General features: G+C 45.0%; 1 protein-coding gene across 1 annotated transcript in view; it reads left to right on the plus strand.

Annotated features, from left to right (window-relative positions):
• The first annotated feature begins 5,381 nt into the window (after window positions 1-5,381).
• Window positions 5,382-24,629, plus strand: part of LOC308136047 (E3 SUMO-protein ligase PIAS1-like) — a 60,921-nt gene continuing 41,673 nt past the window's right edge. The window contains 1 exon segment of the mRNA XM_080504251.1: window positions 5,382-5,402. The gene's annotated coding sequence lies outside the window, so the exon portion shown is untranslated.

The raw sequence follows: 24,629 nt of genomic DNA on the forward strand, positions 1-24,629 counted from the left end.
TGCACATATATACATGCATGCAGGCACCTATATAGGTACATATATGCACGTATATATGTGTGCATATATGCACCTATATGTTCTTCTTGCATAATTGTTTTTTAGTTCTTAGTTATTGCCTTGATAATGTATGACAGTTGCCAAAGTGAGATATGGGCTATATATATGTGGAAATAAAGAAGCAGTACAGGAGACATATATGGCCTGTACATCCACATATATGCACTTCAATTTTGGCCTATATGTGGAATATATATGCATATATGCATCATATATGTGCATATGAACTGCTTATAGGTTTCATATATGCGCATATATCCTAGTATAGGTTCTTTCCATGTGGGAAGCTCCGCCCATCACGTCTCTGCCTTATAAAGTAAGATTTAGTGATCACAGCATAATTTTTCTGTCTTTGGACGTGTTTTAAGTTTTCATTTTTCCAGAGGATAATTCCTGCAGGATAAAGGATGATTATAGCCGGCTGCTCTGCGGTGTTTCTTTTCGCCTTGTTTGACCTGCTTCCTGTTTATCAGCACCGTTTCATGTCTGGTTAAGTTTAACCCGGGTGTGTTTATCAGTGGTGGGAGGAGAGGTGTGACCCGCCTTTTACGCAGGGGCCCGGATCCACGTGGCAGAACAACAGAGCGATGCTGCCACCTGCTGGCCATCTCACTGAACTGCAGCTCCTCCTCCTCCTCCTCTTGCTCGCATGGATCATCTTCCCCCCTCATTGTATTGGAGCTCAAACATGATCCGTTTCATTAGAGGCCACCTCGGCGGCCACTCGACTCGTGGCGTCTTGACGCGGCGTCGGGGGGGGGGGGGTAAAGCCTGATCTGACGGTGAAATCTAATTCCTGCGATGGAAGCACTAATAGATATTGATTACACGGCCCCGGGTCCCTGGACGCCTCATACTGAGACAGAGACTCACATAATGTCATGGACACACAATGAATGTTAATTTTCTTTGAGGGTAATTGCCCCCGGTGGCGGGGGGGGGGGGGGGGCTTTTTGAATACTAACAAGGCCGGGGGGTTGGATCTTTAACGTTATGACCCTGATGACATGTGGTGACAGGCCCCCAGTGGGTCAGGTCACAGCAAAACCACCACATCAGCTTCATCTCTTAACTTTCTCTCACTTATTTTTAGTCTCTGATCTGAAAATATTTCACCATATTTTCTTTCTTTTAATCTTTATAATCTCAAGTTCATCAAATCTAAAAATATATACAACAATATCAGATTTTCTTAGCTTTTGTTCTTTAATTACTGAAATTAATATAAAAAAAAAATGCTTGAAATTCTTTTGTTTGTTTTAGGAAAGTTTAATAAGTTGTTTCCGTCTCCGTGGAAACAACTTTATGGAAGTGCTACTGCTCCTGTGCGAACTGTCTTGTCGCGTGTTGCTCACCAGATGTTTGTGTGGTTTCATAACAACAAACAGGCAACAGCACCCCCTGGTGGCCCGACATGGTAATGTAATCATTTTCAGGCTTCCTGCCACATCAATGTAAACGGACGTCGTTTTTCAAAGTGTTGCCATGTGAATGTAAAACTTGTCTGAAAGGAAAACGCAGAATGAGAGTAAGTGTGGAGAAACGTCAGGCTTGATTTAATTAATCAAAGTCACTTACAAGATAACCATAAAGAGAATTACAATATCATAGAGAGACAAAACTTCATTGATCCCAGAGGGAAATTCTGAACAATCACACAAAACTGTTCTATTTTTTTTTTTTAATAATCTCCAATAAATGCCACATGTCGACAAAAAACAATCTAATTATATAATGTATTATATTATCTTTTATTAAAAAAGGAATCTGTTCTAATAAAAAATACATTATATATATCTATTATCATGGCTATAATGATCAAAAAAATAAGAAAATAGCTCAAATATTTACATTTTCATGTGCTGCTCAATTTAAAATACAAGTGTGTGTGTGTGTGTGTGTGTGTGTGAGGAGAGCGTGCGCGCACTCACTTTCATTCCTTGTGGCTTGGCGCCCCCTGCTGGCTGATTGTGCAAACAACCTCGCTGATTCAGGAGGGGATGGATGGAAGTCACTCTTACTCTTAATCTATTTTCTCTTATTTTAATGAGTGCTTAATTGTTATTTTAATTCCATGAACTCAGTAACGTACTTATTGTTCACATCACCTTCCCGGCTGTGGCTTGTTGGCTGAACAGGTCAGGAAGGATGCAGGTTTGATTCCCTATCTGTCGAAGTGTCCTTGAGCAAGACCCTGAACCCCAAAATGCTCCCAATGCATGGGTCAAGTGTCTTGCAGCCTCCATTGGTGTGTGAATGTGTGTGTGGATGGGTCAATGTGATTAACGGTGTGATGCAGTTTGGGGACTGTCCAGGTCGCATTTAACTGTCCGTACGTCCCTCTGTCCACCTTGTAACTTACCTCCCAAAATATAAACAAAATACCTGTTGCTATAGGTCATTTATCGAACTAATAATCAATAAGTATGGTCTGCTTCATTGTCCAGCTCAGGTCGACGTTGTGACTCCCTCCTGACAGGCTGTGGTGAACGATGGTCTCCAGCAGAGTGACTCCCTCTGGGATTTAGTCGGTACCTGTCGAAGGTCTTCCAGTGGATTGACAGAGAGGTGGTTTAATCTCTCTTATCTCTTCATGTTGGGTCCCGGTCAGTTCCAGACTGCACCAGAGACTATGTCTGTCGAAGGGTTAGAGTTAGGAACGTTAGGAGCAACTCCTCAGCTCCGTCCTCTGACTTCCAGGGACCGTCCCCCCCCTCCCCAATCTGGATACCCCTGGTCGCCTTCGCTCCTCAACCACAGTCAGACGTTTATCAGCCGTTATCCCCACTTTGTGTTGGTCTCTTGAAGCTTCTTGTCCCCGTCTGCCTCAGCAGGGGGTGTTGGTGGGTTCAGGGGCTGATTCCACCAACCGTCTACTCTGCGCTGGTTGTTGGTCCAGCCAGATCCCCAAACGCCAATCCCTTGTTGAGGTGGATGTTTCCTGACATCAGGGTTGAGCCCATCCTCTCTCAAAAGTCAGGAAAAACCGCGGTCACCCTTCTGCCTTTCTGCCCGAGAGACTCTCATCCGCAGAGCAGAACTAGGACAGTGGGGACGGAGACTTGTTGGCCATTAAATTCGCTCTGCAGGCACCATTGGCTGCAGGATGCGGAGGTTCCCTTCCCCATCTGGACGGACCACGGGAACTCGGAACACCTCCGGTCAGCGAAACCATCTCAACGCCCGACAAGCCTGGTCTGAGTCTGGTTTTTTTGTTGTTGTTTTTGTTGCTTTTAACCGGTTCTTTTTCACCCCGAATGACCGACCAGGCAGCGAGAACTTTAGGCCCAATGGCTTGTCTGGTGTTCCTGAAGCCCCGGACGGAGCCCATATCTTCAGTGCCGTCACTAGAGAGGTGGAGGAGCAGGTCCAGCAGTTTATTTCATGACATTTTGCTGCTTAGTTACACTTTACCGTTTTGTCCACATGACGTTTGTAGTTCGCCGACGTGCTGAGACGGATGAGGATGTCTTGTTGCTCAACGTTCTCCGCCGGGAGTGTTCCAGATCTCGGCGTCGGTGTATTTCAGCAGAGTGTTCGCGGAGCGCTAATGAATTCAATGCAGGCTGCATCAGTTGTTTATCTAATAAACCCCCTTCCGGGTGTGATTCTCAGCGCGACTCCACCTAACCTGAGCCCCGCTGAGAGGAATAACCTCAGCATGGGTGCAAAACACCTGCAACCTCCGTCTTCTGCTGCAACCTCCGTCTTCTGTTGAGCGACGACGTCGAAAACCACGGCGGGAAAAGAAAAGGTGTATTTCTGAAATCAGCACTGAAATATCAGTTTTCCCTGACTTAAGCAACACTTTAAAGAAGAACATCAGCATTCATACAAGCTAGGAAATAATAGCATCAGTAAATATGTAACTACATCAGCATGTAACACGATGACAAAATAAAAGAGCGACAACATCCTGAAGTAAAAGAGTATGTAACTACCACAGTAAGTAACTACATCAGTAAATAACAGAGTAATTGCCTGTCCAGCTGCCTTGTTTTGAAACAATGCTTGAAATACTCTACTCAAGTATTTAATTGTCTGCAAAGCAACCTAATAAGACAGTAAGTAAAAATAACTAAATAACCAAGTAACTTGATTGTCTGTCAAGCAATGACATCCAAAATTATTACATCAATAAATAGAATATAGTCACTAAATATGTGTGTAACTACATGGTAAGTAACTATGTATGTAATTACGTAATGGAGTAATTCTCTCTGTCTAACTTGTTTTAATACAAAAAAGAAGAAAATAAGCAACTCATGACATGAAATAAAACTACTGTATTCAAGTATTTACAAAGAAACTTATTAAAAGAAGTACATAAATAACAGAGTTCCTAACCAAATATGTGAGTAACTAGATAAGTAGGCAGTTACATAAATAGTTATAAGAGTATAGAGTAGCCAAATAAGTGAGTAACGGATATGAAAAGGAAGTAACTACATAGTAAGGAAGTAATGAGTGAGTGAGCAAGATGAAACATGTAACCAAGTAACTTTAATAACAGAAGTAATGCAGAGGTTACATGGGTTGGTGCAGTGGTTAGTGCTCTCGTCGCACAGTGACGGGGCTCCCTGAGCGAGGCCCTCAGCTCAAATTCTAAAATATAGTGAGTAACTACATAAATAAATAATAACTAGGGAAGTAAATTAGTATGTAACAGAGTAACTGAATAGGTAAGTATTCAAAATGTTAAAATAGGTGACAGTATGTCAATAAATAAGTACATATTCACTTGTTAATTCAGCATGTTCTGGAAAAGAAGGAACTGAGTAATTCAGATACTGAATAACAAAATAAGTAAATGGGAAATCACACAAGTAACTCGATAGTTATGTAACAAACTAACCATGTGAATAACACGAAAGGGAAATGAAGACGTGAGTAACTGTACAGAAAAATGGTGATTCAAATAATTGATTTAGTGTCTAAATAAGTAACAAAATAGCAAAATGGGTATTTCAGTAAATGAGTATATCACTTGAGCAATATGTAACGAAATAAGTGAGTAACTAGTGTGTAATTTGATTATTAATAAGTGAATACGTACATAACAAAATAATAAAATCAGTGTATGCAGTTCAGTGAATAAATGTTCTTTATTATTGTTATTAGTAGTAGTAGAGAAGAAAAAGTGTGTTTCGCTATTGTGTTGTATTCTATTGTATTCGACTCTCGTACGAATACAATAGAAGCCGGTGTTGGTTTTTCCCACCGCCGCCGGTGCTCCTGAACGCCCCGCCTTCACGCTGCGCTCTGCGCGTCCCAGTCACGTGACGCGGCCTCAGCACGCCTGCGCAGAGACAGAGAAGATGGCGGAGAGTGCGGAACTGAAGGTAAGGCGCAGCTCGGATCGGGATCGATGTTCTCGGCGTTGGGGCGTCTGATGGCGACGCGGCGCACCTGTTGGCCGCTGGAAGCCTCGGGGGGGCCCGAGGGGGCCCCAGTTCCGGGGGTTCCGCGCTGAGGCGCAGCCGGAACTTTGCGGAGTGTGTTTGTGTTGATGTTGCGAGGCGCTGGTTTGTGTGTGAGCAGACCGTGTTTCCCACAGCACACCCAGCCCCGGTGTCCCGGTCCAGCGCCGGAGACCGGCGGCTGCACCCCGGGGACAGCTGAGCCGCGGGTGAGCCCGGGCTGGGTGTGTGTGTGTGTGTGTGTGTGTGTGTGTGTGAGTGAGTGAGTGAGTGAGGCTGCTCCGCAGCTGTTCTCGGGCTGTTCGAGCCGCCGACGGGGCTGCGGACGGGAGGATGACAGCGAGCCGCGTCCCGTTTGAAAACACGCGCACGAGTCGTCCGTGTTTTGTCAGTTTGAGGTGGAAACAAACTGGAGGTTCGCCGGGACTCGAGGTCCGGCTGCGGGCTGCCGGTGGAACCACGCGGCTGGCGGGACTGTCGTTTGACCTGTTGATGCCGCACCGGCGGACCGTTATCCGGCGGCAGATCAGAAAAACACCGGGCGCGCGGTGTGGAGCCGGAATCACCCGGGGCGCGGGTTCGAGCCCCGGTCGTGACACCCCCCCCCCCCCCCCCCCCCACAAGTTAAAGTGTCTGAATCTCCTTCGAACTGTTCAGCAGCGATACTGTCAAATTTGAAACGGCCGATTATTTTATCACTCCCAAAAATGTGCAGTTATATTTCGTGCTCTTCTTCGTTCAAGCACTGACGGAGGTCCTTTTATAAATGCCTGGTTTGAGGAAATTCCCCTGTTGGGCTGTGGGGGGCAGTAGAGAGTTCAGTGCGCGATGGTTCTCTTGTTTTGTGGTTTTTTTTTTTTTTTTTTTTTTTACACTGCATGTTTGGAAAAAAGTGTGTTAAAGTGACTCACTGCACCATCTTGTGGTGCTAATTGGTATCACAATATTTTGTTGCTGCAGTTAGCTCGTTAGCTCTGGTGGGGTTTAACGGCAACTTTTCTTTTATTAATTTATTTGTAAATTAACTGTGTCTTACTCTGTTAGCCAAGCTACCCGACGATGACGGCCAAAGTTTGAGTTTGGGTTCAGCTCAAGAACACAACAACACACGAAATCGAACCGTCAACCCCTGCATTAGAAGTCAATTTCATCAGGTAGACCAGAGGATTGCTCATCAATTTCAGTTTTTCTTTTCAAAGTCTACAAAAATCATTTCCATCAGGGGTTCCCACTTCCCTATTATCTGGGCTTTTGAGGTACTTTTTAAAAAAGAAAAGACTGATCAAAATGATTTCTGTTTATATTTGGCTGGAAAGTAACTGGAAAACATAATCTTGGATACAACAGACGCCGTTCTTTCCTTTTCCACTCGCGCAGACAACAAACCATCAGCCACGAGGTTGTTGATAAACTCATCAGCGATCGAAGGCGCGCTTGAAAGGCGGTCAACAGTCGCCATGGTAACCGGCAGATCAGAAACGGCAGACTCCTTCCGTTCATGTGTGATGACAGCTCTTCCCCCTGCACAGCGAGTCCCGAACTAATCTGAAGTAATGCAACAGACGGATGAATAAATGTGAGACTTTGAACCTTTTTGACAGCGTCTGGACTCTCGTGGGTCGAGCAGATGATTGACACCTTGTTTCCACGGCAACAGGTCGGCTGATGCCCTGGGTAAACCCAGCAAGTTTGTAGGGAAATCATCCGGTGGACAAAGTGCAAAAAAAATAAGCTGCGAGTGTGAACTTTTAAGTTCAAGAAGTCGTTGCGTTTTTGAGGATCAACTTTTTTTGAAAACTCTCCAACTCTTGTCGCCGTGGAAACGGAGGAAAACGACACTTTGTGATAACACACGGTCTCGGTAAATACTTGTTCTGCACATGCTCAGTAGAAGGACAACAACAATGTTTGTCTCCAGGGTGTCAACGACTCCCAGTCCACATTCTTCTGGGACTTGGTCATTTTATTTTGACGGTCACAGTGACAACAATCCAACTTGGTCGTCTGTCCCTACCAATGTCCACGTTATTGCCATTGTTAGTGTTTATTGCGCGTTGTTCTCTGCACGCATGTGGTTTTATTACAAAAAACAATCAAGTCCTGGCCTCCTGGAATCACTGGGATTCACCCCAAACCCTTGTTTTAGCTTGTTTTTGGCCAAATTCTAATGAAATGCAACGAACAATCGAGAACAGGTGAAATACAGGTTGATTTTCTGCAACACGCAAGCGAAAATTCTTGCTGTTCTTCACATTTCCTCGCATTAAAGTGGGATCAGGATCGTATGTGGACGTAGTTTAATCTCCATGTGTGCAGCATTAGGGGAACACCTGCTACCTGCCGCCGCCTCCAAACGTCTCAAAATGACACTTTGACGCGTGGAATCGACTCGGAACGGTTGAAAAGTGGAGTTTTCGCACTCCGCTCGCTGCTGTGCAGTTATTGATCAGAGTGCTGGGCTATTTTTAGCCGTTTCCCTGGTGTGTTTGAGCGCCCGCTCAGGATCCGTTGCATCTATACGTGCTCCTTTGTGTTTTGCCGTGAGGAGGTGTGAGGAGCCTACGTGCTCCTCTTCAGGCTCCTCGTGGAGCGAAAAGCTCTCAGCCTCCCAACATGTGCGTCATGCGTTTTGGGGGAAAACGACAGAAAATAAACACATTTTCATTAATTTTGGCTTTCAATGGGTTAATTCAGTATTTGGTTCTTTGCATAATGCAAAAAAACAAACAAACAAACATGCATTTCTACATGAAACATTGGTCACCTGACGAGATTCAGAAATGAGTATTAGTCTTCACGATCCGACCAGATTCACAATATTATGGACAAACGGACAAATAAATAAAAGTTTTCCCAGAAAACGGAGCAGAAACTCCACTGTCGCACTTTTTTTTTCAAACATTTCTTCAACCATTTAATCAACATACTTGAAGGAAACGCGATTAAAATGATCCAGACACGTGAAGGCATTTTGTGATTATTATGGCTTAAACAATACTTGATAATGTCATTGTGATGTGAATATTCACAGACAATCGTGATGTTTGGCAGAAATGATAAAGTTCTAATAATAAATGTTTTTGGTGTAATATCTCGCACTCTGGACACGACAAAACTAGCTGCAGATGTTGAAGTTATTCCCTTTTTCTTTTATTAATGTGACTCAACGAGTAAAATGGTTTGGTTAAAAAACAAAAACAAAACAACCACGTGTGCAAAAACAGACAAAGTACGAATTCCTTCCACAGTCAAACAGGCGTTGAAACAAGATTTACAATCTCTATATTTATCTTGTCCGTTATGTCTCATTCAGGCCTTTCCTGTGTCGCTCCTCCATCACTTCCACCCCTTTTATTGCCCCACGGGCAGTAAAAAGAGCCTCTGGCGCCCCTTTATGATGTGACGCCAACGATAAGTCAGAAATGTTCAAAAAAAAAAAAAAAGCAAAGTCTTGCAAATATTGCCGGTTTATTATTGCGATTGTAAGATTTTCTGACTTCCACCCAATGAGAGTTGAAGGTCTGGGTCGGGGGGGGGGGTTAGAGGGGGTCCGACCAATAACTTCTTCCAGGTGGTTCTAGATGTCTTAAGGTGCTTCTTAAGTGTTTTGGATGTTTTCCTGTTGGGCCGAACGTTCTTAAATCGTCACCGATTCGGTGTCGTGATCACGACTTGGGATTAATGAAGTATCTCTCTATTCTAGGACAAACTGTGTCCGGACACATATTTTACTTTTGAAGAGGAATTACTGCTCATGAAAAGAGAATTTTTTCTTTTCAAGCTGTGAAGTTAATGTGATCAGAATGATTTCCTGCTCCTGTTACGAGTCTCAGGAGGCCTGAAAGGTCGTCTCTGCTTCACACCAAACATTATTTAGTATTTTAAGCCCTGATTTCTTTTTTATATATATAATTCCATCCGCCCATAGAACTTGTCTTTTTTTTCTACCCTGGTTTACCCTCTTCTTCCTCCATCACCTCACTCACTGAGCAAACCCCACACACATCTGACTGATCTGATCCGTAAAATTTTTTGTGTTTTCGTTTCAGAAAAGTTTCCTGTTTACATGGAAATTTTTGAAAACAATGTCTGTTTCCACGGCGACTGCAGGAATACTGAAAGATGGGTTAGCACATTTATAGTAAGAACAACACGCTCTAGATATTATCAGTATTATCGGTTCTGGTGGACAAAAGTTGGGTTGTTATGAAGGCGACTGTCAAAATAAAACTACTGAGTCCCAGGAGAATAGGAGTCGCGACACTCTGGAGGCAAACATTGTCATTGTCCGTCTACTGAGCATGTGCAGAACAAGTGTTTCCTGAGACCGTGGACAGTTTTGCTTTTTCACTTTTCCCCTTTAAGACGCAGAATTTGCTTCTTAAACTTTAAATTTCCCACTCAAAGGACGTGACGACTTCCTTTGCAGCTTGTTTTTTTTGTACTTTGTCTATTTACTGCAGCTCAATGGTGCACATGACCGGCAGCGGCGTTTCCGTTTTGCCTCGCGTTTCCGCCTTTGACGTCACGGAGACGGACGTTTTGAAAAATTAGCATTTTGGAACTGGGGTCCTGGAGGCGCCGCGGCCCTGCAGGTTTCCGCGACGCCCTGCTGTCAACACCACCGACTGGAACTAGTGTGTCGTTATCAGGTGTGTGAAAGACGGGAGACGTGGGCGACGTGGAGGTTTGTTTCCAATTTTCCGCCCGAAAATGTTGCTTTAACTGGGGCTCTGTGTTGTTTTTCAAAAAAAAGACCAAAAAACAACCCAAAAGAAAAGCAGCTGCCGCTCACTTATCTGGGACCACAAATCTTTTTCAAAGAAGAATGAAAACAATTTCCAAATTCTCCAAAGAGTTGCTGATTCCTCCCTCCCCTCGTTATTCCACCTTGTCCTTCCCGGCGCCATTGTCCCGCTTTAGAAAACACCAGAAAATCTAGACACTGACGCCCAAGGCGGCGTCTTCGTATCTGAGCTTCACAAAGAAACCCTCCATTTATCTGTGATCTCGTACAAACACTCGGCCGAAGCGTCACAAACTCTCACAGAGCAGATAAATTAATCCAGGTTTCTGATAATGAGCGTGGGAAGCGACGGGATTGTGTGGAAAACAGGACATTTCGGAATCTCAGGCATTCCAAATGACATTCCCGCGGTCAAATCTGTCGCTTTTTCTCATCGGTATGAAGGGAATTTCTCATTTAAGTGAAGTTATTTCTACCAAAGTCCCGTTTAGAGACGTCTTCAGGCCCCGTTGACTAAATCCCAAACAGGAAATATCCGATTCTCCAAGACTACGTCACAATTTCCACCTTGACTTTTATTGAAGTATCTAATCTGCGAATGTAAACTCATCCTCGTGTTCTTTTCTTTTCTTTGTTTTGTTTATTAATGTGGATTTCAGCTTCTTTTCCTCCAGTTGAAAGCTCACCGAAGTGAGCAACCGGTGGCTTTCACACTTGCCAGATGAAAATTAAACGGTTCGTGATGCTTTCATGCCACCTTTCAAACGAACTCTTTCACTGGGGTGTTTTCAGATATGGAGTACTCGGAATTAATTAATATCATCGGCTCCTGCTCATTTACCGTCGCCGACACAGTTTTGATAGCAACAGTCAGTGTTTTTATCCAATTTGACGAAACCAAACACTCAAATCAAGTCTAACCAGTAGATTAAAAAAAAAAAAAAAAAAAAGAGAGATAAATGTTCCCTGTTCATGACGGAACATTTCATAAGTGCTGCTTCTTTCAGGGACAAACGTCTGTCATGTAAACGGGGCTCTTAAAGCTCCGCAACCAGAATCCACACAGGAAACATAAGAACACAGTTAGGACCCAGTTGTGCATCTCTTTAATACGTTGACGATACCTCTCTGAGGGAAATTCATCATTACGGTCGTTACAAACACGTATGTCCAGGATTTAAATTTCGCGGAAACTGCCAAAGATTTCCAGAGGAATCGTGTCACAAGACCACGTTTGTTCGCGCGACCTCACGAGATCTCGATTCGCACTGGAAAGAAACCATTCGTGATTAGATTCACAACATTTTCGACTATTCTCGTGGCTTGAAGACTTCTTTCTTTGAGAAAATCTGGCTTTTTTCAGGCTAAATCGGTTGAAAAATGTAGATTTTTTTTTTCCGCTTGAGCTGCCGCGACGCCATCTTTGATGTACGACATGAGTTAGCGAAACATAAACACAGTTTGATGGCTTCAAATTGTAAACGTATGGACTTTGGTGTGATTGTGTGTTGGGAACGAGTGGTCACGGTCTTGTTTTCATGTATTCGTTTATTCTCTGTGCAGAAGTGATGCTTTTATGGGAAGTAAATATTAAAGAGATTTTTTTCCGGGAGAGTACCTTTAATGGTAGTGAACTTGTAGTTTGTACTCTGATTACCTTCAGCTTTACTCGTTGGATCTGGTTTCTTTGAGCAGAGTCACAAAGACGTCTGGACTCGGACTTTGATCTTTCCAATTTGGTCAAATTAAATCAACAGCACCCACTGGTGGCCTTACAGGGAATGGACAAAACAAATTTTTTTTTTATACAGCTTTTCTGCTATTTCCGTGTAAACGGCCAACGTTTCTGGAACAAAATCTATGCGTTTTCACTTAAACCCTCCATGAACCAGGGCCGGAACCTTCAGAAACTAAATGCATAAAACCCTACCTCTGTGACCTGAATATAAACTCGCTGTGGTAAAATTCAACCTCTTTACTTCCTGATACAGAGAACCGATGCCTCCATTACCCAGAATGACACTTTTTTTTTTTAAAGAGACGGCTTGAGAGTTGTTGTTCCTCCATTAAATCACTTTATATCCAAACAAATGCACAAAGCTATTCATCTTAAAATCGTCTCCACGCAGCTGATGTTACTCTTCTTCTGCTCTGCTGGGAGGTTGAAGTCGGTTCGAATCCCTTAAACGTGAACCGGGAAGTCGGCACGAGATTCCATCTGGGCGATTTTGCGGCCAGTTTTGGAAAGTTGTGACGAGACGAGTGTCGTTTTCTTCAGTCGGGCTGCAGGAGTCAAAGAAATGAAGTGGTTCTTATTTTTTTTAGTGCGCTTGACGGGGTGAGCTGATGTCCTGGTGTCGGTCCGTGGAGGTCCAGACGGTCCGTGCAGGTCCAGACGGTCCGTGCAGGTCCAGACGGTCCATGCAGGTCCAGATGTTCTGGGTCAAGCGGTGGACTTTTAGGGTTTGCCTCGCTTAAAGTGACTGTCTGCTTGCACTGGTGCACATTGTGTCGCCTGAGGCTGCATATTATTACACTTGATCCATTGGACTGGTGCATGAAGCCGTGATGCAGCAGCCCCCCCTAGCCTACTACCCCCCCCAACCCCCCCCCCCCAACCCCCCCCAGGTCTGTCCTGTTGCACATTGTGTCGCCTGAGGCTGCATATTATTATACTTGATCCATTGGACTGGTGCATGAAGCTGTGATGCAGCAGCCCCCCCTACCCTACTAGCCCCCCCCCCCCCCCAGGTCTGTCCTGTTGCATTGCATTTTGTTCCACGGGAGTCCTGATCTGCCTCGGCTCCTTTGAACTGTCTCTCTCTCTCTCCCCCCTCTCTCTCTCTCTCTCTGTCTCGCTCTCTCTCTCTCTCTCAGCTGCAGCAGCACGGCAATACGAATGACTTGTCTGCGCGCCGGCGGCTTATAGGTGGAGACAGTCTATTTGTAGAGCCTGTGGCGAGGTTAATCCCTAATGATACAGGCCCTCGTCTCCGCCGCCTCACATCCTTTCAGCACCTGCCCATTTCTCTGATTGTCGCTGTCATTATCGCCGCGCCTAATTTCCAGTCTGGAGAAGACGTTTCAGACGTGGCCCCCGGTGTTTTGCTACTGACCGGCCACAACATTATGGCCGCCGGCCCGGGATCCTCCAGCCCCCCCTTCCCCCCCTTTTCTGACCTCTGCAGGAGGAAGGAGTCGTGTCGGAGCTGAGGCGAGGTGTTCACCTTCGGAACATTTTTTTAAATGTGGTCAACGCGGACCTGAAACCCTCCACGGGGATTAAAGATGCTCCGAACACCGGTTCAAATTTCTCCACTTCTTCGTTGCTTTTGACATAAACTTTGAGAATTAAAAGTCACTTTATACACTCCGACACCTAGAGTCAGTCACTCCACTTGTCAGAAATGTTACGGCTGACGGTTATTGTCTGTCTACTCACACATACAGAAGAAGTATGGGCCACGGGTCATGGTGTTTATACGCACTAGCAGAGACTCCACGTTTTCAGGAAGTTGCCCCCCCCAACGACACAGAATCTGAGCGTTTTCGAAAAGTTCCACCTCGGGAGTCGTGTTCAAGTCATTTGGTTCCGTGCAGCTCTGAGCACCTTCGTTTTGTGAACGTACCCTCGAAATGCAACGGAAAGTTTCTAAATCCTCTGACCGTGTGCAGTTACGCAACAGCCTCGTCACTTTCCTTCACGTTTTACCCCGTGACTTCTGCTCTCTGGTTTATTGCGCGGCGGTGACGCAGTCGTGTGGACGTGTGAATCCCCCAACCGTGGGAAACACCGATCCAGATGTTCGACGCGGCTTGATGTCGGAGGTGTTTACAGCTGCAACAAACCACCGCCGAGGCTTTATTGCTCTTTTTCTTTTCTGCCTCTCCTCTCAAGCAGCAGGATTTTCTTCCCTGACGAGCCTTTGAGAGAACGGAGCTTCTTGTCACTTGAGACGGCGCGACGTACGTTCCTGCACGTTTCAGCACGTTTCCGTCGGGCCGCGCTGACATTTTAAGCTCCGCTTCCGTCGCCGCCGGGGTATTTTTCACCCAGCGTGGCGGCGGCGGTGACGGCGGCTGCAGCCAGTCGACTTTTCGTGTGGCTTCGGCGAGATGGAGCTTCTCTTAACTCCTGTGGTGATTTTGTTACCCGGGCCTGTTGCCGTGGAAACGTGTCACATTGGAGACGGGACTCGGGGAGGCAGCAGTTCGGAGCTTGATTGTGTTTCCAGCTGGAAGAATGAGGCTGGCGTTTTCATTGGCCGCCCTTCTGGCAACGGCTTCTTTTGGGCTTCTTTTTTGAATATTGGAAGAGGAGAGAGGCGTCAGTGTGAATCAGGACGAGGGAATAAGTAATTAAAGGAGAAGACAGAATGGCTGTAGCGCACACTTTACTCATTTTATTGCTACATCTGTATTTTTCTTCATGCCAAGTCTTGTGCTTTATCGTACACTTTGCACACATTTAATACCAATGATGTGCTATTTCATTGTAGTTAAATATTGGTATTATTTATGCCTTTCAGTTTTAAATATAGATAAGCTCACTCTCTACTGGTAAACCCTGATCTTGAGTGAAGGTTCTGGGTTAGAATCCCATCTGTGGCCTGAGGATCATCTAGGGTAAAGGTCTACGGTGCCGTTTGAAGTGATTCAACAGCGGCAAACCTCAAAATGAGCGGTGAGCTGAGTAAATAATTATTAATCTGTAAATCAGCTTTTTCTTCTGCCATTTTTTACTAAGTAGTTTGGTTTTGAATTTACCTAGGACTCAATAGCCTACCAAAGTACACACAAATGTGTCTACCTACATATTTATTGAACCTACTTTTTCACCAAGTACCTGTATCGCAACCCAATCTTCTGACCTACCTTCTAAACTACCATCTTGGCATCTTCTCACCCACCTTCATCCCAACCTACTAAGATTAGTAACCCACCTTACCTATTGAAACCTACCTACCTTAAAAAGTACCTCTAAACCCAGCAGTCTATCTGTCAAGCTCGCGGCCTATCGACCGTCTGGGTATCTACCCACCAACCAACCCAATCGATCTTATCTATCTCCTCAGCCGTCGACCAACCCAATCTACCGAACGTGGTTACCCACCTTCCCTACTGAACCTACCTACCCTCCGAACCACCGACCTGGTATCACAGTGATATATCTGCCAGAGTGTATGCCTATCTACCCATCCAGGTCCTCACACTCCAACCAACCAACCAACCAACCAACCAACCAACCAACCCTCTTTCCGCTGACAAAACCACCCACCTACCCTTCCTACCACGCGATCCGCTAATTTGTTCACACCTTTCCAAAATGTATTTACCTGTTCTCCCATCTGCCTCCTGGCATACCTGCCTTCCCTAATACCCCCTGATTCACTCCCTGCCTGCCGACTCAAACCATCCGTTCTCCATCCCGCTGCCGTCTCCAGGAGTCTGTTTGCTCGGGTTTTGAAGTTAATAAATCTTCCCTCCTTCCCGCAGCTCCGTGCTGTTTATGTGCAGAGTTTGTTTCTCCGTCACTCGAGTAATTTGTGGCTCATAATTCAGTTTTTTTTTGTTCCGGACACGAATCAGAGTTGGCCACGGTTTTTTTTCCAAATCAGTCCGGACTTCACCTCCGTGTTGCCCCCTAACCACAGGTTGCCCCAAATACAACTGTCAATTTTTAAAATAATTTGTGACGCCTTCCTGCATACATTTGCAAGTCAATAAGTCGAATTTAGTTTTCTCATTTTTCATTTTGCTGTCACACTGATTCTTCTTTCTCTTCTGCCATTGTTGTCTCCTGCTGCTTAATTCTCCAGCTTACTTTAGTTTCTACTGCAGACATTTTTTGTCATTTTTTGAATGCTTAACCTGAGTAGTCATGTGGCAGGAGTGAATTAACTTCTGTCTGGTCTATTTTTATTAAATATAAAAATGCTATACTTACTGGGGAATAACCCGGTAGAAAAGCTAAAAAGTAATATGTTTTAGAATAAAATTTTGAAAAAAGTTTTTGACAAAAGTAAAAAAAAATTAATTTTTTTTTGCGATAAGGCCAGGCTGAAATGGGAACCTCTAATTGAATTTTTTTCTTTTCAATATATAGACAAAAATGAAAAACTAAAACCGAAGGTGAAGCCGGCGACTGGCTGGTTTAAAAAAATAAAAAAAAATCCAATTAGCAATATTACTGAGAGCACATCTGAGACGGGCGTCGGTATTTTGGTGAAGGTTGTTGAATGAAGTCGGTGAGACTGTGAGGAATAAAAGGAGGAACCTCTCCTGCTATGGAGCCGCTCGTCGCCGAGCGCCGTCTTCCTCGCCGTTCCAGACGCCAACGGAAATCTACCTTTGCGGTGAGAGACTATGGCTGTCAGCCTGCCTTGGGGGGATTCCAGAAATGCCTTGCCGGGGTTCTTCAGTGGAGCCTCCGCTGACGGATTGTTGCGCTTTCGTCTCTCGCTCAACGAGCAGCCAGGCAGAAATAGACTAAATGAGAGATTCAGTTTTATATCATGTGGCTGTAAAAGTGACAGAAACAAGCAGGAGAATGCAAAAAAATAAAAAATAAAAAATGTACGGAAATGCCATGAATCAGGGTGAGAAGGAGGCGCGGGGAAGTGTCACGTTTAATGTGTTTTCAGCCAATCTCAGCTTTGATGGATGGCGCGAGTTTTTAATTTAGCATGACGGGATGAGCCGCTAATGTGTCTTTCGTCTGTTTCGTCCAATTTTTTCCATGCTTTTGAGTGAAGGAGAAACGGATCAAGAAGCTCTACTATTCCTTTATAGTCACACACACTTAGATTCAGTGCTACCAGAGATTTAGGGATAATTGTGGCCCTTCCACTCTGGGCGTTGGAGGAGCATGTTGGGCGACGCAGACGCTATTCTAGTGAATTCCACAACAACTACAGGACATTAAAGACACACCGCTCACACTCATGGTTCTAAAAATCCCAGATCTCCCACATTTATCTTCCATTTTAATAATGTGTAGCAATAAAGGAGCTGATAGCTGCAATGCATTATGGGAGTTTCTGTTTGTCGTGATTTAAATGTAATTATTGGGGTTTATGTTAGGTTTGTAGTCTTGGTAATAATTGCGTTGTGTTGTTGTTGCTTAGTTCATGTAGTTTAGTTTATTAGTTGTAAGTTGTCAACCAGCGGTGAAGAAGGTTTTGTGTGTCGTGTCGTCCTGGCATGGTCTGCCTGCGGGAGTGTCAAAATAAAAGACTGATGTGCACGTCTGTTGTAAAATATAAACTTTTTCTTAACGTGCTTCTTTGACTTTACTCGCCATAATAGTGATTTTGTGAGTGACAGTGTCGGCATGGGCAGTTCCAGTGCGCACGCGGAAATCAGGCTTTAAGAAAAGCTTGTTGACAGATCACATCTGGATTAAAACATCTGCATAACTCGAGCCACTTTTATAATCCACAACCAAATGTCTGATCGTGACTGTTTATCTTGACTCTACGTTTTCTTTTCCCCTCGGACTTTGTGACGTTTGTGACTCGTTAAAGTCTTATCACGCAACATGCAAACTGTTATTTTGGTCAAATTCAAAAAAAAAATTTCACTTTCAGGTTTGTTTGTTTGTTTGTTTTTCGATTCTTCAGTCAGTTTTTGCAACACTGGCATGTATTTCACTGAACCACCTGACGCATTCAGCAGCGTGTCGTTTGACCGATTCAACACGTTTGGCTTCCAGCGGCTTTTTGTTCTTTCCTCCGATTCTTCTCTCGGAGGTCGACCGAAGATTTAAAACATGGTCATTCAGCAACCTGCTCGTTTTGACCACATTTGGCTCCGACAGGGTTTTTTTTTCCTGTTTGTAAAATCTGGCTCTGATAGTTTCTGAATAGAGATTTAATCGTGTCTGAACGACGGCTGCATGCAAAATAGATGTAAAAGTTCCTGATAATGATTCCACGCTTTTTTCGCTTTATGAAAATCATAGGAATCTATTTCAATTACTTAAACTGTCGTATTCTGATGAATAATTCTCTTTTTTTTTTAATTCTAATTTTCTTAAACATTTTTGTGGTTATTTTCTACTTTTTTTTTTAGTCATAAAAAAGTAAACTAAAGACACAACCAATTCCAGCTCTTCATTTTAACGGCTGACACACTGAGTTTATTCCTCGGCAGTCTCGACTTGGTTAGTTTACCAGAGAATATTCTGTTGGGCATGATTTATTCCAGTGCAGCTAGCGGGAAAAAACCAATGTGCTGAAGATCTGGAGACGTGGTTACTAGGCAACGCGTTTGCACTCATGTGACCTGACTTGGCTCCGACAGAGTCCTTCCTGTTTAAAAAAAAAAAAAAAAGTCTGGTTTCGTCTGCTGGAAGGGGAAATATTGAATTATCTGAACAATCGTGACACGTCAATGAATGCGCATGTTTTAAAACGTCGATGCAAAAAAGTCCGCAACTCCCGGGAGTAAAGAAATATCATTTTAAAAGGCTTTTACTTTCACGATTTCCGACACGAGGCCCCTGACACACGCGCGTCTTTATGTGTGATTTTTTTTTTTTTAATCAAGTGTTTTTCCAGTCGTGTTGCGGAGGAGAGATTGAAGCGTCGTTCAGGGCAGACCGGCGGCCATCAAAGCTGCCGTCTTTCTCCGAATGAAGCTCGGGATGAGTCGGCCCGGGTGTGTGTGCAGTCCTGAAAAGCAGCCCCAACATCAGAGAAAGCGGCGTGTTGATGATGGATAAAGAAAAAAACGAAAAACTCTGCTCTAGACTCCACCAGCAAAGTGTTCGCAGCCTCCTGCCACCGCCTCTGCTGTTCCCCTTCATCTCGCCGCCTGCCGACCTCTGCCAGCTCCTCGGGATTAAAGGGGGGGGTGCAGGCCAGGGCCGGGGCCAGGGCGAGGGTGGGGGCGGGGGCGAGGGCGAGGGTGGGGGGGTGATGGCGCCTCCGCCTTGTCTTTCAGCTCGTCTTCATTTTCTCCTCAGAGCCACGGTGGGGTTCTGGTGGCTCGTGTCTTTGTTCTGTTCCTCTCCTGAAAACTGAGCTGAGGTCAGTGATAACCTGGCAGGCGTTTACCTCCCGCTCGCTCCTTGGCTCAGTCTGGACGTTTTTTTAATTTAATTTAATTTATTTATTTTTTATTGGACATGTTGGCAGGCGTGGGTTCCACTGCAGGGGAAAAAACCCCCAAAACAAAACAAAAAACATTCTTGAATTAAATGAAATGATTGTATTTGGATTTAGATTTTCGTGTTTTAACCGTTCGTCAACCAATCTTTATTTAATCACCTCTCATACAGGCTGGTAGATTTAAACATACAATTATAACACAAACAAAGCAGGAAAGAAACAGAAAATCGTTGACAAAAATGTCATTTTTGAAATGTAGAGGTGATTATTATATGTTGGAACTGTTTTTTAAAACTAGTATCCGATGGTGACAAATGCAGGAAACAAGAATCAAATATTTTTGCGGATTATTGAGTTGTTGGGTTTGTTTTTGTTTTTTTTATCAGAAAATGATGATTCCACATTCTGAAAACGACACACTTATCCAGAAATACCTGGAATACCGAGTTCCAGATACTTTTAATTTCCAGCAGTACTACCTAGATCTCAGGTGTGATGGACTAGACCTCATCCTCCAGTTTGGTGGACTAGACCTCATCCTCAGGTGTGACGGACTAGACCTCATTCTCCAGTGTGACGGACTAGACCTCATCCTCCAGTGTAACGAACTAGACCTCATCCTCCAGTGTGACGGACTAGACCTCATCCTCCAGTGTGACGAACTAGACCTCATCCTCCAGTGTGACGAACTAGACCTCATCCTCCAGTGTAACGAACTAGACCTCATCCTCCAGTGTGACGGACTAGACCTCATCCTCCAGTGTGACGAACTAGACCTCATCCTCCAGTGTGACGGACTAGACCTCATCCTCAGGTGTGACGGACTAGACCTCATTCTCCAGTGTGACGGACTAGACCTCATTCTCCAGTGTGATGGACTAGACCTCATCCTCCAGTGTGACGAACTAGACCTCATCTTCAGGTGTGATGGACTAGACCTCATCCTCCAGTGTGACGGACTAGACCTCATCCTCAGGTGTGACGGACTAGACCTCATCCTCAGGTGTGACGGACTAGACCTCATTCTCCAGTGTGATGGACTAGACCTCATCCTCAGGTGTGACGGACTAGACCTCATCCTCCAGTATGACGGACTAGATGTCATCTTCAGGTGTGATGGACTAGACCTCATCCTCCAGTGTGACGGACTAGATGTCATCTTCAGGTGTGATGGACTAGACCTCATCCTCCAGTGTGACGGACTAGATGTCATCTTCAGGTGTGATGGACTAGACCTCATCCTCAGGTGTGACGGTTTGGTATTTGTCACACTCGTGATTAAAAGTCTTTCTGAACGGAGTCCAGCTTCCAGATCTCGATCTCGATGAGAAGAAGGAAGAGCCTCATACATGTTTCTTCCTCAAAGTCCGTCTTTCATCGGATCGACGACGCGAGCAGCGGTTTTGAAACTACAGAGAGAGAGGGAGAGAGAGGGAGGGAGGGAGAGAACAACGGGCGGAGGTATTTCAGAGTTAAGCCTGAGTCAGAGAAGCTGGGAGGCTAAGGGGTGGGGGAGGGGAGGACAAAGAGGGGTGGAGGAGGGGAGGGAGCTGGCGCTCGGTACACAGCCCTCTCGCCGAGAGTGGGAGCTTTATATAATGGCCAGGTAGTGTGCAAGCCCTCCCTTCCTCCACCCCCCCCACCCGGCCGCCTACACAACCTCCACCCCCCCTCATAACACACACACACACACACACACACACACACACACACGCGTAAACACACACATCCTGCAGAACCTTTGCAGAAACTGCTTGGCACAACATTATTAGCCTCACCATCTCCCGGCCTCCAGGGACTGAAGAGAGCTGCATTACTGTTCAACCAAAGGGCCCGGCAGTTTTCAACGCTTCTCCCAGCTCCCTGGTCTCAGAATTCTGACTTTTAAACTCAGAATTCTGAGTTTAAAAGTCAGAATTCTGAGAAAAAAAGTCAGAACTCAGGGTTTTTTTTCCACAGTGGCCCTAATCCTCTTCCGTATGAACGCCTCTGCTAATGAATTGACGTGAAAAAAAAGGCTTTGCTACTAATCTAAATTGGTCATTTAGATTGGTGAATCGTTTTAACCCTGTTTTAAGTTAAAGCCTTGCTGGGATAAGGAATCTCCCGGACCCAGCAACGTTATTGCACAAGCGTTGCTGGGTAACCGGCTACGTATGAAGAGACTTACTGACGTTTTACAGCGACTCTTAACTCAATGGAAAAGCAACCGGTTCTTAAGAGATGCGAGATCTGAACCGACTGAACGTTTTCACGAGCAACAGGACTGAACCAGCAACCTGGTTCTTCTTGGTGGAAAAAAGAAAGGTCCCAGTTTGAAACCAGACCTTTAAGAGTACGAACCTCTGCGCCACTTCAACCAAAGGGCCCGGCAGTTTTCAACGCTTCTTCTAGCTCCCTGGTCTGATTCACCAACATCCCAAATATAGAAATTACATGGAAAATAGTTAAACGTGAGTGACAAACAAGTGTGAAGGTAAAGGTTTCTACTTGCGTCGTTCCGTGGAAGGATTGGACATGCAAGCTTCCGTGACCTCACAGAGTGTAAACAAAGATTAATTCCCTGTTTACACAACGTTTTCCCAAGTGAAAACACAAAACGGTGGCTGTGTTTTGGGCGTGTGTTTACACAACAACGCTGATCAACTGTCTGAAAAAAATGGCTCCCAAAGTGGAACTTTTGTGCGTAAAAGAACAATGCTGTGAACACTAACAATGATGTTCGTGTGGACAGACGACCGAGTTGGATTGTTGTCACGGCGACTGTCAAAATAAAACTACCAAGTCCCGGGAGAATGTGGACTGGGAGTCGTTGGCACCCTGGAGACAAATATTGTTATTGTCCTTCCACTGAGCATGTGCAGGACAAGTATTTACCGAGACCGTGTGTTATCACAAAGTGTCGTTTTCCTCCGTTTCCACGGCTACAAGAGTTTTCAAAAAAGTTGCATTTTTCAGTGGCTCCAAGCACCGATGTTGTGGAAACAGATCCTCAAAAACGCAACGGCAGCTTATGTTTTGCACTTTGTCCACCGGATGATTTCCGTACAAATTTGTTGGGCATCAACCGACCTGTTGCCGTGGAAACAAGGCGTCAATCATCTGCTCGACCCACGAGAGTCCAGACGCTGTCAAAATGGTTCAAAGTCTCACATTTATTCATCCGTCTGTTGCATTACTTCAGATTAGTCCAGGACTCGCCGTCGTCACACATGAATCTCTAAATATAAGGTTTGTGAATGAATGTTTAAAGGCCGCAGAGATTTGAACTCTGAGAATCAGCTGGCTTTTATTCTGAAAAGAAACACAATGGATGGCAGGAATTCAAATATCCCACTTTTTTTTTTTTGTTTCCAAGTTTTATCATCCATTTTTTTTTTTTTTAAGGATAAACTTGTTAAATTCCTAAAAAGCAAAAGAGGAAACGTTGGCGCAGTCGCTATTTGTTCATGAGGCTGAAATTTGAGTTTGACGGCTCTCGCTTCAGACAATCAGGTTCTGTGTTTGGTCAGTTGTGGTCGACCGACGTTCTCCGGCTCGGGAGAACGCCAGCGTTAAAGGGTTGATGTTTTAACTGCGGAGTGGCGTCGAAGGTTAAACCAACAGCGAGGGGGGGGGGGGGCGGAGCTTGTTGGAGAGCCTTGAGCTGGCAGATGCTACTGACCAAACACACGTTTGTTCGGGGACGGAAATCCAATCAAACGACTGGTTCAACTGGAGCGCCTTTGAAGCGGCGGCTCCTTTCTGTCGGGAGGACGGCGGCGGAGCCGGGGTCACGTGAGCGCCTCGGTTTGTTTACCCTTCATCGATTCCCTCCCGAGCGTTCACGGTCGACTCGGCAGTTAAGTAATGCAGACGGGGGGCCAGACGCACAGCGAGCGGCACGCGGCCTCTTTTCAGGTCGCCGGTTTGTTGACTTGACGCGTGTTTCAGTGTTTCTATACAAAGACGGACGACGACAAGAAGCTCCTTTGAACCCCGGGAACGGCTCCTTGGGTGGACTTTGCATGTTTCTTCTGGTCTGCGTGGGTTTTTCTCTGGGTTTCGTTCTGGTTTCCTCCCACGGTCCAGACCTGGTGCTGTTCATGCGTGGAGTGTATATATACATATATATAGATCTCACAATCTGTCGTGGGCCAGTTAAAAATAAGCATTTGGACATAGTTTGAACATACGGAAGAGGATTAAGGCCACTGAGGGACAAAAAACCCTGAGTTCTGACTTTTTTTTCTCAGAATTCTGACTTTTATTCTGAGAAAAAAGTCAGAATTCTGAGTTTAAAATGAGAATTCTGAGAAAAAAAGTCAGAATTCTGAGAAGAAAAGTCAGAACTCAGGGTTTGAAGTTTGAACGTATGGAATAGGATTAAGGCCACTGAGGGGAAAAAACCCCTGAGTTCTGACTTTTTTTCTCCGAATCCTGACTTTTATTCTGAGAAAAAAGTCATAATTCTGAGAAAAAAGTCAGAATTCTGAGTTTAAAAGTCAGAATTCAGAGAAGAAAAGTCAGAACTCAGGGTATTTTTCCACAGTGGCCCTAATCCTCTTCCGTATGAACGCCTCTGCTAATGACTTGACGTGAAAAAAAAAGGCTTTGCTACTGATCTAAATTGGTCATTTAGATTGGTGAATCGTTTTAACCCTGTTTTAAGTTAAAGCCTTGCTGGGATAAGGAATCTCCCGGACCCAGCAACGTTATTGCACAAGCGTTGCTGGGTAACCGGCTACGTATGAAGAGACTTACTGACGTTTTACAGCGACTCTTAACTCAATGGAAAAGCAACCGGTTCTTGAGAGATGCGAGATCTGAACCGACTGAACGTTTTCATGAGCAACGGGACTGAACCAGCAACCTGGTTCTTCTTGGTGGCGAAAAAGAAAAGTCCCAGTTTGAAACCAGACCTTAAAGAGTACGAACCTCTGCGCCACCATGTGGCCCCCCCGTTGACACTTGCACTAATTAATAACGGTTGTGTGGTAGAGGTTCGTCACGGCCGAACATCTCTTCTCTTTGACGATCAGATCGATCCAGATTCTCGTGTCCAACCGTTCCCTCACGTCGACGGATCGCAGTGTCATTACTGCCGTTCCCAATCGTCACCGACGTGGGGGTTTTTTTTTGGTTCCGAAGGTTTTCGGCGCTACGGACAGCGGGAGGTTTGAGGCGTGAAGTCGTGACTGTTGCCGAAAGCCGCGAGTCGAGTCGTATCGAGGCGTGGCCGACTGCATGACTTCTCGCTGCCGTCATGATGGGAGCGACAATATTTACTGTCTCCTCAGGCGATGGAAA

The sequence above is a fragment of the Blennius ocellaris genome, assembly GCF_963422515.1.
Source record: "Blennius ocellaris genome assembly, chromosome: 1".
Lineage (NCBI taxonomy): Eukaryota > Metazoa > Chordata > Actinopteri > Blenniiformes > Blenniidae > Blennius > Blennius ocellaris.